This window comes from Lathamus discolor, chromosome 2 (assembly GCF_037157495.1).
Source record: "Lathamus discolor isolate bLatDis1 chromosome 2, bLatDis1.hap1, whole genome shotgun sequence".
Lineage (NCBI taxonomy): Eukaryota > Metazoa > Chordata > Aves > Psittaciformes > Psittacidae > Lathamus > Lathamus discolor.
Genome location: NC_088885.1, coordinates 64,188,178 through 64,202,791, shown reverse-complemented (window position 1 = coordinate 64,202,791; position 14,614 = coordinate 64,188,178). Strand labels below are relative to the sequence as shown.

At 38.3% G+C, this 14,614-nt stretch overlaps 1 long non-coding RNA gene across 3 annotated transcripts in view; it reads left to right on the top strand.

Moving 5' to 3' along the window:
• The first annotated feature begins 316 nt into the window (after nt 1–316).
• The window catches only part of LOC136009244 (uncharacterized), a 37,823-nt gene continuing 23,525 nt past the window's right edge, over nt 317–14,614 (top strand). Inside the window, exons 1-2 of one of the 3 annotated variants that reach the window (XR_010610426.1) lie at nt 317–617; nt 4,808–4,933. This is a non-coding gene — a long non-coding RNA (uncharacterized LOC136009244). Of the gene's footprint in view, nt 618–4,807; nt 4,934–11,212; nt 11,310–14,614 lie in introns of those variants that run through there. The other 2 variants (XR_010610427.1, XR_010610429.1) reach the window with 2 other exon arrangements.

Sequence of the window (14,614 nt, the reverse complement as noted above, 5' to 3'; positions counted from 1 at the left end):
ATTTTATACTTCTGATTACACAGATTTTGTTAAAATGGACCTACATCAACAAAGTTTGTCTGCCAGTCTGACATGTCCTTTCCTTCTCTTTAGGTCTTACACATGGAGAATTGCAGCGCTGAGCTGCAATTGAGCTTCACTGAGCATGAGGCCTTTATTTCCAGGCACTTCTGAATAAGAGCAGCCAAGAAAGTTAAGGCAAATCAAATTAGGGATGTAAATCCAGCTTCCATAAATTAAAGTTCATTAAAGGCTTCTGTGTGGTTTAGTTCCTTCAGGTGTAGTGCAGCTGTAGACTTGCGTGAGGTCTGAGCTCGATTTTTGCTATTGATTAATCTTAAATTTAATGAACTTTAGAAAAACCCCAAGAGTGAGATAAAAAAGGTTGAAATGTGTGTCTATTCTGATTAAACACTTATGTGAAGAAGAGAATGTCTTACCGTATGACTTGCCTAGGTATAGCTTGAAAGTATACAACATTGCTGAAGTAAGACCTCCTTCTGCAGTTGATGAAACTCCTAACAATAACAGCACTTGGCTAAAAAGTATCTCAGGAGCTGTATTCAATGTGAAAACTATGGGCAAATCAGAGAAGATGATTCTGAAGTGTTTCCAAGGTAAGTAAACGTTCTTTAAAATATGTTATTACTCTTTTGCTAATATTTATTAATATATTATCCTTGGAAAAGAAAAAAAAAAAGGGGGGGGAGGGGAAAGGCTTAGGGAAGATCTTATCCATTTGTATAAATATGTAATAGGAGGGAGCAGAGAAGACAGAGCCAGGCTCTTCTCACTGACATCCAGGGAAGGGATAAAAGGCAATAGGCATTAAAAAAGGAAATTCCATTTAAACAGAAGAAGAAACTTTTTTTTTTCCCCATGAGTTTGGTCTAACACTGGAACAGGTTGCCCAGAGAGGTTGTGGAGTCTATGTCTTTGAAGGTATTTAAGAGCACAGTTGATCATGGCCTGAGTAACGTGCTTTGCAGACCCTACTTTGAGCAGGGGGTTGGACCTGATGGTCTCCAGAGGTCTACCTCAGCCTGCTGCCATTCTGTGTAAACAAGAGGTTGTTAGATATGAGCAAAATTTCGATCTCTGAGGTTTCCTCTGATATCATCTTATTTACAGATGGTGTTTTAATTATCCTTTTTGTAATACAGTGAAAAGGGATGATTCAAGTGTAAGTGGTCCTTTTGATTAGCAACGGGAAATTAAAATGTTATGCCAACAGTTCTTTTGTAGAATTCAGGTTCAGTTGCCAGTGATCTGGACATTAATTTTATCTTGGGTCTGCAAGAAACATTGTCTCCAGATCTTCACCAATTTTTCATTTTGAATGATTTCTGACGTATTCTTTTTGAGAATACTTACTCTCTTCCTCTTTTTTTCCCCCTTGCTAGTTCCAATATACTGTAAGATGTCAAAAATTGAATACAACCATAAATTACTTCAGTATTTTCAGTAGTCTTAGCATTTTGCCCAAACTGGCTTGTTTGACATCTGTGTTCAAATGTTTTGAATTTGCTGTGTTGCTAAATAATCCAGATGTTCAAACACCAGTTTAAGAAGAGCTGTATCCACTTAATGGAAGCATGCAAAGATCCAGAACACTGGAAAGCAGCAGAACTTCTCCTAATTTTGTCGACCGTCTATATTTATCGCTGTTCATTCGACTCCATGCCTTCCCTTCCACCCCAGCTGCTACTATGCAGATGGCATTCCCAGCAAAACAAACAGTTCAGATTCAGTATGCTATCTGTTGTCTGGAAATGTTAGCAGATGACAGGGAGAGGGGAGGAAGAGGAGGGCTAGCTCCACGTTTTTCAGGTCAAGTGTTGCCCTGGATTCTACTCAGTCACTGCAGAGAGGTCCTGGGGATTATCAGGGGAAAGGGAGCGAGAAAGAGTTTGATACTGTGCATATAGTGACCTTTGATACTTTCTGAGGCTTGATGGATTTACGTTTCCATACTATGCAGCTATTTACTTCCAACTCTATAACAGCTTTCATTTATTAAAGGGCTGAAAAAATTGTTTGCCCTAGAAACCAAGTGAAAACAATAAGGAAGGAGAAGGCATCCATGCAAAGTTGTTACTATTAAACCCAGACACAAAGTGGAACGTTTGCAGTATCTATGAACAGATGTCTAATGACAAGCAACCAAAACAATTATTCTTAAGTAATGGTTTATTTCTGGTGGATTTTTAAAATGTGTTTTATTCAGCCTTTCTGTATTAGTCATTTCTATATGCTTTTAGTGTTGGATGCTGGCCCAAGTGATACTGAAAAAAATACAATGGTCTGTGGTTTGGTACAATAAAATGGGAAAGGACAGACCTGGTAGCATTTTAGGCTAAATGAGAATGTAGCCACAGGTGTCCAGCATTTGCCTTCAGGAATTCAACTTTCAGATTAACTGTGCTAAACTTTCATTCTGGGGGCTGAAATCTCCAAAACTGTTGTGTGCCTCAGAGTGAAAAGTTTCAGATGAAATTATTTTGGTGAGCAAGGCTAAGGAAAAGGGTGCTGCTTCTGGCATCTTAAAAAATATTTTTGTAACTGTTTTTCTGAGGAGCTGTGGTAACTCCCTGTGTTGCAACAAGGACTTCATATTCAGGACATCTGACTCTAGCAGTGGTTTTGGCTGCCTTGTGAAAATTAATTCAAAATACCACTCAGAGCACAGGCTTCTGAAAAACACCAGTGCATATCAGAAGCGTTCTTGCTGCCCAGCTGCAGTAGGGTCACTGAGACACCTGGTTTGAGAGCAGAGACAGATGGCCTTTTCAGTGACTCGAGCTAGAGCACTTTCAGCAGGTATTGGCCCATCTGCTTGGTACCACTCCCATATCTCAGATGTCATGGCTGATTATCCAAACACTCAAGCCCTGTTTCAGTGAAAATTATGGGAAACAGTGCCATTCACTAACAGTGCCACCTTAACAGCCCCCATCTGCTCATTCCCAGCCTATGCCCTCCTTCAGTTGTAAAATTGTTTATGAGGCCTTGCAACAACCTGGATCCAAACCCTGCCCCTCCACACCTCCAGAAGAGCTCTGATTATTTTTAATCTGAGCCAACTCTCAGAACCAGTTCAGTGCAGAGATGACTATGGCTAGATTTGCTAGAGGAAACCAATTGCCTGTGCCCTGCAAGCAGGGAGGTGGTCTTTTCCAAGCACTGAATTTTCCTCTTGCTTTTTATACAAGGGTGTCATAAGGAGATCCAACTGTGTTTGTACACATTCTGCAGTCAGGAGAGCAATGGGAGCAGCTGAGGACTGGCATCCTCCTCTGCAAAAGGCAGCCAGCTGAGGCTGGGAATCCCCTGAACTGCCACTGTAGGGTTTGATAAACCTGCTCTGGCAGAGCACTTCATGCTCTATTCTTGCTTTCCTACCACCTTAAAAGGTAACTAAATCTTAATAAGGCTTATGTATAAAGTCAAAGTCTCTGCTGATGCCCAAGAAATGTAGGAACATTTCTGTTTTGTACCACAAGCACAATTCTTCACTGAGCAGGAGGGAAATTTTCTCTAACTGTTTGGCAAAATGCCCTGAATTAGAACCAGAAAAGACAGGACTAGGAGACTGTGTAATCCCTCAGCATTCTAATGATAGTCTGTAGGTCTCCTGTTGCCACCTGCACAAGTCACTTAGAAAGACACACCTGTGTTTGTAACTAGAAATTTGAACTTGAGCTTTCAAGCTGAACTTGAAAAAGATTGGTTTTTTGAAAGCCATGTAAAAGTACTTCATAGTTTTTGTGCACTATAAAGAGTTTCTATGTGGGAATAAGTCTAGAACGTCAGTGCTGGTGGTGCTTTCCACATGTAGTCCATGGATCCTGGAGGTCTGTGAGCTTTTTTATACAAGGTCTGTGAAAATTTACCTTTGAAGAGTCAGGGAGCTTTGATTTGCTACATAAAGCTCTGCATTTCCACTAGGAAGAAAAAGAAAACTAAGAGCCTGCAGGCTGATGTAGTCTGAAAGTCACTGATTTGGTGTCACTATTTGTCAGTATTCATCTGTGCTACAAATGGCTTCATGCTAATTTCCCATGCAGGCAAGCATGTGTGTTTGTCCATGATGGTTTTATTCATCTCCTGGGTTCTCAAGATGGTTTCTCTGTGACCTAAATTCTTGGGATGTAAATAAAACAAAACTCTGGGTGAATTTAGGTAGTTCATGGCAAAGCTTGTAAGCAGTTGCAGAGCTATCTGTGGATTAGGTGAAAATAAGGGGTTTAAATAGATAAAGTGAAAAAAATATTGAATTATGACTTTTAAAAAAGCAAGCTCTGTTTCTTTCTCCTGTCTAATTAAATTTTAAGCCCTCCCTTTTTAACCAGCATATGGGCCACAGATGTCCTAGTCATCTGGGGATCAGTTAGATACGTGTCTGTGTGTTATTCAAGTTCCAGCTGATTAAGCTATTGCATATACCAGAAGTTTCCTGTGATATTTGTATGGACTACCATGGACAGCAAAGCTGGCTTGAAGATTTTTGACAAAATTAGTTTGATCCAAAAATGCCCCAGTTTTCTAAGCCAAAACTTTGTAGGAAATAAGTCAAATCAGATTTCAACGCCCTGAAAAATTACATTTGATAAAATAGGATTTTGACACTTTCTGTTAAATGGATTTTAGTTACAAAACATAAACTAATTCTATACAGCTGAAATGTTTTAAAGATCACCTAAACAAAATATTTCTAATTAAATTTCTGACATTATTACTTTTAGTTCATAAACTTTGTCAAGATTTTGATTATTTCTTTCTTTTTATTATTTTTGCCACAATCCAGGAAAGAGCTTTCCACAAGATGGGAAAGAGTCCAAATCCAGCCCTAGTTCAGTCCATTATATTATAGAGATCTGAAAACAGAATGAAGAAGAACTGCATGAGCGTCCTCCAAAAAAAACCAATTGAGGTATTGTTGTTCTACTTTCCCTTCACATCTGCTAGCCTTTAATCATTCATTAGCAGCTATAGTTCTGGTATGATTCTTATCAGCGTATCTATTCCAACAGGTAAAGCATAATGGTAATGAATAATTGGGATCTATTATTTTAGCAACTGTTCCTGATTCTGTTTAATGACTAAATGGATACAAAACGTTTTCTCCTCCTTTTAGCATGGCTGTTTCATTTAGATGTTCTACAGATAAGTGCTTAAAGAAGTCATTCCTTGAAACTTATAAGAACAGGAAACATTTGCATGTTTAAATATCTTCTTCATACAGTGATGAAATACCTTCTGTATTTTTTTTCAAGGTGACAGAGGAAGCAGCCTAGTATGTTAATTATGGCTCATTAGGTAATTGCATTGCAGTGAAAAAGTTTTCTCTAGCATACAGCTACAGCACAGAAATTGATAAAAAAAATACTGGTTAACTTTAAGTTATGATGTCTGAATGACTACAATTCTGCTTCAGTGATTAACAATGCAAAAAATATCTGCGTTTTATTTCAAAGCAAAACTTTTCCTATAAAGTTTAAATTACTTTATTCAGTTTTTTTTACCTAGAAATCAGAGTGAAAGGGTTTCACTGGGAAGAAATGTAGAAGAAGCATGTATGGTTGGGGGTATTTTCTTGAGTGTATGGGAAAAACGGGAAAGCAGGTTTCAGTCCTTCTTAGGAAAGAACACTGTGAGGATTTTTGCTAGTAGAAGTTGAAAGAAACAAAAACATGGGGGTTGAGATTAGCGAGATTACTGAATTTGGCCAAAGAATTCATTCAGAAGTTGCAAATTCTTGGATAAACCAAAAATGACAATTAAAGGATTGATTTCTTAGGGGACTCTAAAATTGTGATGGGTCTGAGGCCTGGTTACTTTGAAATTAACTGTGAATCTCATGAGAGCCTCCTGTCACTGGAGTAGTTTGTCAGGTGAAAGAATCTCTGAAGATACTTGAGAGAGAAAATCTCTGGACAGCAGCTCAGTCCTATCTTTGCTGTTGGCTGTTGGCTGAGATAATTTTATGATAATGGTCAATTTAGAAAACAGCTGGATTTAACTGTGAATAAATCCTCCACCACTTCACTAAGGAGGGGGTTGACAACCAGGCTTTATGATGTCCATTCATAGGTGCTGGTAGTGGGAGACACTCCTCCCTTTCCACCTTAGGTTCAGAGAGGTTTTAGGTTACGTCAGGCCCAAGTGGTGGCTGAATAGTGTACTGTTATACATGAAAACAAAAGCTGCAGATCCCACAGCTGCATTGTCCTACTTTATTGCTTTATTGTGTAGGTCTTAGGAGGCCCCCTTGAAGCAAAGGGCTGTGGAAAAGGGAAACTGTAGGTTCTGTACATTTGCTTCTCTCTTCGCCTTCCCTTCTGCTGGTAGAGGTTGGTGTATAAGAATCTCTGTAAATGGTCAGTTAATAAGTGCAGCTAGCTCATTGAAAACTGTGATTTTGTAAAGACTAGATTTATGACTTTGTTGTGTCAGCCAACATGGTACATGCTGGGAATGGACACTTAGCTGCTGTGACTTGTCATAGTTCTATGGGAGCTGGTCAATCCTGACCAATTTATGCTGTGTGAGGATTTCAATTACAGAATGAATATGAAAACCATTTTATATTCAGTCATTTTTCATGACAGAGGACTAACATGACCAAGACCATTTTCATATGAGTAGGGATTACTTCAGTTAGTTAAAAAAAAAAAAAGTGAGAAAATAATGGTTTCTGTGATTCTTGCACTTCTGTATATTAATGCTTTATTTTCTATCTATGCACGCACATTTGTCCACTTGCAGAGCACTTGAGTTTTTTCAACTGTGTTGTTATAGATTTGTTCTGAGAATAAACCTCCTGTAACTTTTTCACTTTAAGGACAATTGCAATTTTCTTGTCATTTCACCTGCTGGGAAGAAGAGAGTATTTTTTCCTTCTATGGGGATGAACAATTATTATCTGTCATTTCATGTATGGTGCCACTTTTTACTTTAAGAGTTAAAGACTCTTATATGCAAGTTTAATTCTGCTTTATCTTTTCTTTATGTTACTTGCTGACCCTGCTTACTTACTGCTTCTTAGTATTTTCAGTCTTAATTCTGTTTGGAGTCCTTTATCTGACTCTTGTTGTTCAGGCTGTACCAGATGAATCCACAGAAAACTCTCCACAAACTGCAGGAGCTGCTTAAAAATAGGATGATAGGAAGGGCTGCCCCAGCTCAGGCTAAAAAAGATCCATCTAGCCCATTATCCTGGCTCCAAAAGTGAGGAAAGGTGGTGAAAAGTGGAGGACGATTGCTAAAGATTATTATGAAATAACAAGTGTGTAATGATAGCTACCTGCCTTCTATTCCCAGCTTCTACTGATACTACTTCCAAAGTCAAGAGGTAGAGTCTCTCTAATAGTTCCTAATGGATGAGATTGCCCACGAGATTTTTAACTCAGGTCAAATTCTGTAAACTATAACATTTTGTAGCAAGGAAATTCAAAGTTACAGCATGCTATATGAAGAAATAATTCTGGTTTATTTGTTTTGAAGAAGCTAATGATTCAATTCATCCTTATTCACTGCTTTCTATTTCCTGTTAGTTCCTGCTAAGTCTTTTACAGGTGTCCTGCTTATACAGAAAAGGCTTAACTACAAGTTGTTGATGGCCATTAATGTCTCTTTGGGCATATGATGTGTTTATGTTTTATGTCCTATTTTCACCTTCAGTTTCTTGAGGGATGTAATCTTTTTAAATACTTCCTCTCTTTAACCATGGCAGCATTTTCTGAACTATTTACACTGAGACTTTAGTCTTCTTGGAAGTATCTTCCTCTTGGGGTTGTCACTTTTGATACTTCTTTTACAGGCTTCCACTTTCTTTTTCTTAAACTTGATTGCTACCATAGTGGATTTCTTGTTGGTTCTATTGGGTTGTTCTTTTATTTTTTTTTTTCTTTTTTTTTTTTTTGGGGGGGGGTGGTTTTGGTTTGATTTTTTGTTTGTTGGGTGGGGTTTTTTATTTTTTTTTTATTGCTCATGTATGCATAAGTCTAATTTCCTTACAGTTACTGCTAACATAGCTGTTAGATACAGAAGGACTCAAATGACAGGTGAGATGGCTTTCCTGGCCTGTTTCAAATTCTGTGGCTGTGAATGGTTTTTTGTTTTCCTCAATTATTTTTCCTTTCATTTAAGATGATGAGATTGTCTATGTTTTTCAAGTTGTTCTGAACAAAGTTTGAACCTGGAAAATGTTACTTTTTCTCTTCGTGCACGACCTTTGTTTATTGGCATAATTGACATACAAATTAAACTATTTGTCTTTTCTGAGATAAGGGGAGGTGTTCAAGTTCTTCCACACAGCTAGCAGCTGGTGAGTGTCAGTTACTAACCCACAGGGCAGAGACTAGTTCATCACCTAGTGAGGCCCCAGCAACTGCCAATGTTGTGTGGGACAACATTGCATGGGGTGCTCAGCCACCCACTGTAGCAGTTTGGATCAGGAGCAAAGGAATGCTGGCCTTCCAGAGAGGCCTGGGTTTACAGTTTCTCTCTGACCAAGCTCCCTGGGACAAGTACCACCCAGAACTCTTCTGTGAAACTGCAATACACATTAATAATTACCTAGAGACATATGGGAACTGGGCAGGCTGTTGCGCGAGGCATGCTAACTGAAAAAGCCAAATTCAGGGAAGCAACTTGTGAGAGTGCTACCAAAAAGTATGTCATTTTAAAATATACTTTCTTAGTGCTTTTTCACTTGATTAATGGATTTACCTTACCTGAAATGTACTCTGAAAGGCTCCAGCAGTTCAGCAGGCAAGAAAACTTTAGCCAAATGTTGTGTACTTGTAGCTGTATCTATCTGCAGTGATGAGAGCTAACCTGAAGGAAATGAAAAAGCAATGGATTTTATATGCTTCCAGAGGAAATTAAAACTTGAAAAAATACTTTTTTTCAAAATTTGCATGTTGGAGATGCCAGGAGAAATATATTTAAAAACAAGCAAGCATCCTGGAATAATTGTGGTATTTGTGTGTTTGTTGAGCAGGGCTAACAGAATGCAACATCTATTTTGTTATCAGCTCTTACATCAAGCTGTTATAGCAGCAGTACGTAGGCAAAATAAAGGAAGAATCCCCATATTCCTTTGGATGTACCCTACATTGACAAGTGTGAGTAGAGGGTTATAAAGGAGCCGTTGCCTAAAAACAGGTTTAATAGATAGAAGGGCTCAGTTCTGTTTTGGGGAAGTGCAAGGTCATACTGTCCCTCTTATGAAACGTACTGGGGAAGTCACAAGCACCATCAACCTCAGAGAATTTAAGACAGTAGTGTAATTGCAGTAATGTACAAATAAGTGAAATTCTTGTTTTAAAATACTTGTCTGTCTTCTCCCATGCTCCATTTTAATGAAGAGGCTTTACATCTAGGCAAGCAAAGACTTGAAACCCAGCTTTATCCTGATCAATTTGCTTGTCTTGCCCCTTGAGGACTTCAAGAAATCCATGAAACTGTCAAGGTATCAAAAAAAAAAAAATTGTTGCAGGATCAAGTTTTTTTTTTTTTTTCATTTTCCTTACAAGTCTTTAGTGCTGAGCTGTTCCGGAACATAGGCAGAAATAATCCCTTGCCAAGGTGTGGGAATCCAATGTGTCTGGAACCACTCAGGCTTCAGGTTGCCTGGAAATTGAGAAAGACATTCTTAAATGTTCTTAAGCATGATGAGAACAACCTTTCTGTTTCAACAGAAACTAAAGCTTGCTGTCAAAGATCAAGCTGGAGAGAGAACATTTCCTGTACATGTTTTGAATTGGATAGTCTCAGTGTGGGAAATGTATGTCTCAGCCTAGAGCTTTGAGTGACTGCTTTTTGTCTCTTAGAAATGCCATTGTGCCTGTCTGGCCATCCTTCTTGTTTGTTAAGTACTGGACCTAAGTTACCGAAGTTGCTGATTCTTGTCCAGTCTACTTCGTGAGATGAGGACCAAAGGCATGCAAGTGAGAGCCCAGTCTTTTGAGGTATTTTGTGTATTTAGCTCCCAGTGACATCAGACTAGAAAGCACCTATACATCTGCTTTAATGCCTTCTTTAGGACTGTCAAAGCAGTTCTTCAGCAGCATAGACCAGAGCACCTGCAATAGGTTATAGCCAATAAGTGACTTAAGTTGTATTTAGTAGTCTAAAATAGCTTTATTGCAACATTGCAGTGATGCCATCCAAACTGAGGTCTTTATAAAGTGCAGTCTTGTCTGCCAGACCGATGTTAGCATGCATGATTTAAATGATGACACAAGCAAAACTTCTGCTCTAAAAAGGAGAAATTAAAGATACCAAAATATTATCTTTCCTCTTGCCAATGAGAACAGCTGGCATGATGGGTTTACTGAGCAAAAACTTTGGCCAGCAGACATAGGTTATCATTTTCAGGGCTTTCCCTCTGAAATACTGGATTAACAAAACATGCTAATTTTTTTATTTCAAAATTGGAGGGTTTGTGTCTTTCATCTGGTCAAATTTAGCGTAAAACTGAAAATAATATCAAAGTTACAGGCACCACAGGGAGACTGTTAATGTGGTAACAAAGGGCATTCGGCCAGTTAAAATAATAAAAGACTATACAGCTTTCCCAGTGATGGCTGGAGCCCAATTAGTACTTTCCAAGTAGAGCCACAATATTCCTCTCCAGATTATGTGGTTTGGCACGATTCAGAATGAGTAAACTTACTTTCCTACAAGGGAAAAATACAATTAACAGAAAAAACAAGGTCATGCAGTATTATGCTTTCAGTAAGCAATAATCCACGGGCTGTACATTCAACGGTCAATACCTATACACTTTGGGCAGGCTGAAGCAGGGACAAAACAATGGCTCAGCATACAAAAAGATACATATGTTATCTTGATAAACCTGTGTGCAAGAGTAAACTGCAAATGGATATTTTATTTCCTTACTAGAGGATTTTAAGGGAATATATATTCAGTGTTCATGTGTATAGTACTCACACACTGCTTTAAAAATATCCTTTCTGTTAACATTTTATACTTTTTAAGTCATAAGTGGATTTGCTATTTTCTTTTTGTTTGAGCACCTGGGGTTTTGTGCTGCCAATGAAGGCAGAATGGTTTGGAAGAGTCTTTTTTTTTTTTTTTTAACTGATTAAATCTGTTAAAAGGACTTTCAACCTGGATACTCACACTGAAAACCTCTAAGAGTCTATTCTTATTTATAGTGATCTGCTTTGCAGGAGTCTGGAAGTGACACAAAGGCTCAACAAAGCTGAAAATAAAGTCACAGGACTGGGAAAAAGAAGGAGCAACTTCCAATTTGGAGGTGAACTTGCAAGTGATTTGTAAGGATTTTTTTTCTTCTCTCTTGTTTTTGATAGTGTTTTTAAAACAAACGGACTGTTCAGCTGAAGCTCAGATAGGGAGGAAAATATGCAATAGAAAAGAAAGCATGGTAACCCAGGGTAAGTATATACTATGGTAGCAAAATGAAAACAGCCCTGCTGAGACATCTGGTTAGTCTCTATTAGTGACACCATTCATGAGAAAGCAGAGGAATATGCCGGGAGGAAGATGAAAAAAGAAGAAAAAGTAAAACTTCAAAAAACATGATGAAGAGGGATGGGAACCACTCCCATCACCTGAAGCTTAGACCACACACCTGAGAAGGAGTAACTCACATGCAATTCAAGCACACAATATGAACAGCCTTATCTCTCTTTTATCATTTTGCAGATATCTCATATACTTATATAAGGAGTAAGGGAGGATTTGATCTTTTTTTTTTTAATGGTTAAGGTTGGAAAGGACCTTAAGATCATCAAGTTCCATCCCCTCTGCCATGGGCAGGGACACCTCACGCTAGACCCTGTCATCCGAGGCTCTGTCCAGCCTGGCCTTGAACACTGTCAGGGATGGAGCATTTACCATTTCTTTGGGCAGCCTGTTCCAGTGCCTCACCACCCTCACAGTAAAGAACTTCTTCCTTATATCTAACCTGAACTTCCCCTGGTTAAGTTTAAACCCATTACCCTTTGTCCTATCACTACAGTCCCTGATGAAGAGTCCCTCTCCAGCATCCTTACAGGCCCCCTTCAGATACTGAAAGGCTGCTATGAGGTCTTCTAATGAGGCATTAGCTCTCCTTTCAGGTGTGACAAGGTCACTCTGGATGGCATCTGGTCCCTCCAACAAACAGAACCACACAGCTTAGTGTCATTGGCAAACTTGCTGAGGTCACACTAAATTCCACTGTCCATATAGCCAACTAAGATGTTGAACAGGATCGGTCCCATCACCAACCTCTGAGGGACACCGCTTGTTACTCATCTTCAATTTTATGTTGATCCATGGACCACAAATCTCTGCATGTGGCCACCCAGCCAATTCTTTAGCCATCAAGTGCTCCATCCATCAAATTGGTGTAGCTCCAATTTACAGACAAGGATGTCGTGTGGGACAGTGTTGAATGCTTTGCAGAAGTCCAGGTAGATGACATCAACTCTGTTGCCACTATCCTTCAGTTCTGTAGCCCCATCATAGAAGGCCACCAAATTGGTCAGTGAAGCCATGCTAGCTGTCACCAACCACCTCAGTTTTTTTTCGTGTGCTTCAGCATGCTTTCCAGGAGAATCTGCTCCAAGATTTTTGACATCCCTGGCTAGACTCAATTCCAGTTGGGCCTTAGCTTTCCTGACCTGATCCCTAGCTTCCCGGACAGGTGCCGTTTTCCTGTGTTAGCCTGCATGACACAGCAGAGTCTATGCTGATGCACATCCCTAATTCCCAGAATGGAATTTTTCCACTTTTGCTCTTGAATCAACATGACACTCCTTACAATGTGAAATTGAAACTTACCATATCTTTCTCCTGTACATAAACCATAAGCTTCTTCTCTTGAACAGATTAATGTCATTAGATACTGAGTTATCTAATTACATGGTCTAACAGATTTATATGACTTGACTGTGTAAAGAAATCGAAATGGTATAAAACTATGGAGATGATCAAAAATATGTATGCCTTGACACAACTTTTTCTCTATGTTTCCATACTAATAAATCTTTTAGGAAGCAATAGATCTATTTTCCCTGAGTCAGATTTAATGGAAAGGAAACTGAAGCAAGAAATGGAAAGTAAGTGACAAAAAAAGACATCTCTTTTTTACGGAGAAAATATTTCCTGGATGCTTCTTCATATAGATGCCAAACAATGTTTTATATTAACTTATTGATGAAACCAGCTACTCACAGAAAAATTAATTTTCTTAGCTTGGAAAAATATCACTGATTTTCATTTTAAAATGACACCAGAAGATACTGCACAAAAGGAAAAATAATTATTTTATATTGAGAGAAAAATAAAAAAGGCGATTCTCTGCTCTTCACTGACACCACCCCCCACAAGCTATTTTTAATTACTTAACAACTATTTTCTGTATGGAATCTGTATTAATGGCAAAATTATACTGAGTAAAAGAACATCTTGTCAAACAAGTATACTATGTTTACCTGCAAAATACCCTATCCTTTGCGTGCAGCAATTGTGTTTTCTCTCTCTTCTATATATGTTCTTGCAATGCTTTCATCACCCCTGTGGTTCTGTCTATCCTTCAGCAGTATATTAAGCAATATGATTGGTATCTGCCATGCGTAGTTTAATTCTTTCTCAATTAGCCTAACACCTCTATCGGATTAAAATCAGCAGGATAATATTACCATCCACTAGACGTTTTACTTTCTGTGACATGTTTCTCTTTGTAAGGCATTTTGCAAATCCACTTCCTTCAGCAACACAAGAAGTCTAAAAGATAGAGACTAATGACAGAGCTTTGTCCCAGTTTGACAAATACTTTTACTAACTGCAACAGCAAAAAAGAAAGAGGTAATTTAGGGGAAAGAACTACTTTGAAATTAATTTTGTCAAATCAAAATGATCATTTGGTTACACCCTGCTGCAGTGGAGGCATACAAGGTTCTGGTGTCTGAACACATCTCAGATATTTTTAAAAAGATAGTGAATTATGGGTCAAGAGAAATAAACTCTTCTGACAGAAATATCAATTCATTTACTTTTTGAAGCAACTATTTGAATAAGCTAGGTTTACTTGTCACCATTCTTGGGATTTATAAAATCAAAGCCTTCCAAACTCAGCTTAACGAAACAAAAACTATTAAGACTTCTTCCTCCTTTGGTGAAACTCACCATGTTACCACTGAAAGACATTCAGACCTTACCTGCTAAGAATACCAAGCATTAGTCCACAGCTATCGGCTCCACAGGGGTGCCCTAACCAGAATACAACATATTAAACACTACTAATAATGCACCAAAAGGTTAATATGTTCGCATCCCCACTTCAACATCAAAGAAGGTATTATACAGCAGTAGTCAAGGAGGGCACATTAAATAAAACTACCTTTTAATAACTTATTAAAGTAATCCTAAAGAGATGCAGATTCCCTTCCCAATAAGCAGATTTCCATCAAATTTAAAACTGACAAGAAGAGTTTTCAAGAATTCTGTAAAGCTGCATGCGCCAGCAGATAACTCTTTTGAATATATTTTCTCATTCCAGCACTCATAAAAAAAAAACCAAACCCAAAATTCACATTATTTTTACATAATCTTTAAAAAAAAAAAAAAAATC